Source organism: Lactuca serriola, chromosome 5, assembly GCF_051521515.1.
Source record: "Lactuca serriola cultivar US96UC23 chromosome 5, Lser_US96UC23_V15, whole genome shotgun sequence".
NCBI classification, from domain to species: domain Eukaryota; kingdom Viridiplantae; phylum Streptophyta; class Magnoliopsida; order Asterales; family Asteraceae; genus Lactuca; species Lactuca serriola.
Window position 1 is genome coordinate 157,334,704 of NC_136412.1, and position 3,771 is coordinate 157,338,474.

Below are 3,771 nucleotides of genomic sequence, written 5' to 3' on the forward strand. Positions count from 1 at the left end.
CATTGTCAATACAGTAACATAAGCATACACAGACCTTATATTCATTTACACTAATGATTTACATCTCCTTTAATCTCTTAGTGTAATGTGTCTTCATATCGATACATGTAATACAAATAAACTGAGTTGGTCAGGTTAAGAAAACTTATGAGTACATAAGGTTTTCAACTCACAATAATAAAGTTATTATGTTTCATCATCAAATAATTAACCAAATTAGACGTCCCTATTATCTTTAAAATGCACCAAAAATGACCAAAACTTAGAGTTTTTCGAACTTCAAGAATATCATAGCAAAATGGACCAAAAATGACCAAAACTCTAAATTTATATGTAACAAGCCATAAATGTGCAAACTTGATCACTTACGGAAGATGATGAGCTGATGAGAAGACTTAAACTCTCTAGGTATATCCTCCTTTGCACTATAAACTCTTGCTTCTTATTTAAGCTTTCACTATATGGCACCAAAACTCAAGAATCAAGGAAAAAAGTACAATGTTTCAAGCTTCTAGGGTTTTTTTGGAGGTTTACAACCAACATGAGAGACACCTCTAGCCGTGAGTGCATTTACATAGTGTTCAAATCCTGAGATCTAAGGTTTTGGATTGTAGCGACGAATTGCTGCGAAGACCATAAGGATGTGTTGTGACCAAGATGCTCCCACGTGTCGTGCCTTTAAAACTATGAGCAAATAGATCAACGAATTTAAATTTTTATTTAATTATCTACAATCATTAAATCATTTATAACCAGTACATAATTATTTTATTGATCTCTTACAAATTTTCATACAATTGAAAAAAATATATCTACTTAAGCTTTACTATCTATAACATTTTAATAACAATAATTACTTTTTAAAATTCTTCTATAATTTTCATTAATAATAAATGGTATAAATTTATTAACAATCATAATATCAATAGCGATACAAAAAATTTAATTATATAACGTTGTCATAAAAATAATTGTTGATATCTTAAATAATCATCATTATTGAAATTAAAATAAGTTCAAATAAGTATTTTTAAATTAATTAATCATAATAATGAGAAAAAATAATATTAAATCCATAAATATGTTTAATTTTTGTTAATGCGACAAATTTATACATCTAACTTTATTTGAGAATTATTATTTAATAGTTGTTAACATTAATGGCATAATATTTCCAACAACATATTTATTAAAAAATGAGTGAATAACTTTAACATGTCTAATACCTAATTATATAATTATATTAAAAAAGAGTTCTCAATTAAACAGTTCTTGCTGTTGATTGGACCAATTTTTATTTTTTGTTTTTTTAAATTTTATGTTTATGTTTTAATATTTTTTTGAGATGTCCATTTACATCTATCTTTGGTTTAAAAACTACTCTTCACACGTGGTGCCACCTCCCACTGCTTCCAATGAGATACGGACAACAGAATTATATTAATTTCAACTTCTTCTATGCACAGTACTTTCTTCCGGTTAGATTTATTTTTTTACTTTTTTTTAGTTTTTTTGGAATAAAATCCTCTTTATTAATTGATTTTTTTTCCTGATGAGGTATGAGTCATTCGTCACCGTTTCTGTTTGCCAATTGGATTGCTCCACCACACCACCGACTCCATATCCCTCCTGCTCGACCGTCTTACTTTATCTCTGCTTCTACAAATTCCCACCGCCTCTATTTCTTTGCCAAGAGATGATATTCTCCCTTCTAACCTCTCCCAATTCGATTGAAGCTTCCGTTACTGATGACGATTGAAATTCGATCGGATCAAAACAATGATTGAAATTCAATTGGATCAAACCATTCTTCACTTCGGAACCCTAGAAAGTCCAGGTACGTGTCAACGAATCGGTGTTATGTGTCCAATCCTTTCAGGTTTCTGATTTTCGTTTGTTTTTATCACTAATTGTTGCATATACATACATAGATTTCTTCTGGTTTTAGGTCTCTGATTTTCGTTTGTTCATATCACAAATTGTTGCATATACATACGTACACTTCTTCTGATCGACAGAACAATGTCTCAGAAACCTTAAGTTTGTTGTTTAAATGTTCTATTTTTTCACTGTGTGTGAGAAATGGAATGGGATGACTTGACGCCCAAATCAGCTACCACACTCTCCTATACCAATCTCTTTCTTCCATCTAACACAACTTTCCATCTGCTTCCGTTTTTTATGGTTTTTAAGCTTGTATGAAACGAATCACCCTCTTGATCCTCTCTACCACTTTTGAGGTAATATGAAGATGTTTTATCCCTCTTTTATCATTTTTAGTTGGGCTAATCTTCGCCTTTCTCATCCGTTATGTCTGTTTCTTCTGTTTACGTGAAAGTTTGGTTCCTTTGTGTTGGGATTTTTATTTCTGTTTTCTTTCTTGAAGGTGATCATGGTGCTTCAGCCCAATATTAGAGTGGTTCACGAATTCCTAAGATGGGATAAGTTATTTCGATTTTAGGTAACGATATATACTAATTGTGCCCACAAAGTGTTTGTTGAAATGCCATATTTTTAAAGAACATCTTAAAAACTTAATGAGGTTTCTGTTCTTTGCATCCTTGGAAGTGGAGGTAGCTACAAACAAGTGAGTTTATGTTTCTTTCTAATACAATTTACCTTGTGTTCTTTTTCAGTTTTTTGCCCCTGTGTTATTAAATGGTTCGGTTTAGATGATTGAGAATAGACTTACCATGGAAAGAAGTTGATTCGAAAGTGCATCCAGATCGACCATTGCATATATTATTTGAATCTTGACAACTATGTTGTGTAGTTTGTGTAATCAATTATCACAAAATATAATTTTATCATCTTTGTTTTACATAAGTTTTCCTTCATTTATCAGTGTTGTTATTCAAAGACCATGCCAAATGATATAGAAATGACTTGGGATTTTCATTATATTTATGTTGTAAGAGGCGAAAAAAGAAATGAAATCACTGGGTTTTTCTGTTTATGTGAAATTCATATAAACTTCTACCATATGTTGATATTGGTAAACTTTCTTCATAGAACAAAAAAATTCTCACTAAAAATGTACATTTTAATTTAAAGTAAATTACTGAAATCATCCCTATGGTTTGGTAAAAATTGCATGTTTGGTCCTTAACAATATTTTTGCACTCGGATTGTCTCTGTAGTTTGATTTTGTTGCGTTTTTCGTCCCTTACATACATAAAGTTAGGGACCAAATGTGCAATTTTGACCAAACCACAAGGATGAAAAACGCAACAAAATCAAACCATAGGGACGATCCAAGTGTAAAAAAAGATTAGGGACCAAACGTGTAATTTCGATGAAACCATAGGGACGGTTTCAGTAATTTACTCTTTAATTTATTTTCTTTCTTTTGCAAGGAGGTGTTGAAATCATTCATTTGTTGGAAATATGTATTATAATCAATTAATTTTTACCTTTTTCATTTTGCAGATAAAGATGAGAATAAGTAAAGCATCAAAAGAGTCGATGAAACTATCCTTTTTCACTAAAGCCCACTCCGCTAAATAAGGACCAACAAATTTGGAGGCATGTGAAGATACTTTTTCATTTTGCAGATAAAGATGAGAATAAGTAAAGCATCAAAAGAGTCGATGAAACTATCCTTTTTCACTAAAGCCCACTCCGCTAAATAAGGACCAAGAAATTCGGAGGCATGTGAAGATAGTTAATGTGATTACCATCCAAACAGTGTTTCTGAGGGTTTTGTATATTGCACCATGTTGAAGCAGAAAGCGTGGTAGGACAATTGTTTCTATACGAAAATTGAAACTT

At 31.2% G+C, this 3,771-nt stretch overlaps 1 long non-coding RNA gene across 1 annotated transcript; it reads left to right on the forward strand.

The window, feature by feature from the left end:
* Window positions 1-1,675: 1,675 nt before the first annotated feature.
* Window positions 1,676-2,913, forward strand: LOC145051302 (uncharacterized). Its single transcript, XR_013683522.1, has 3 exons — window positions 1,676-1,837; window positions 2,387-2,461; window positions 2,637-2,913. It is a non-coding gene; the product is annotated as an uncharacterized LOC145051302 (long non-coding RNA).
* The last annotated feature ends 858 nt before the right edge of the window (window positions 2,914-3,771 follow it).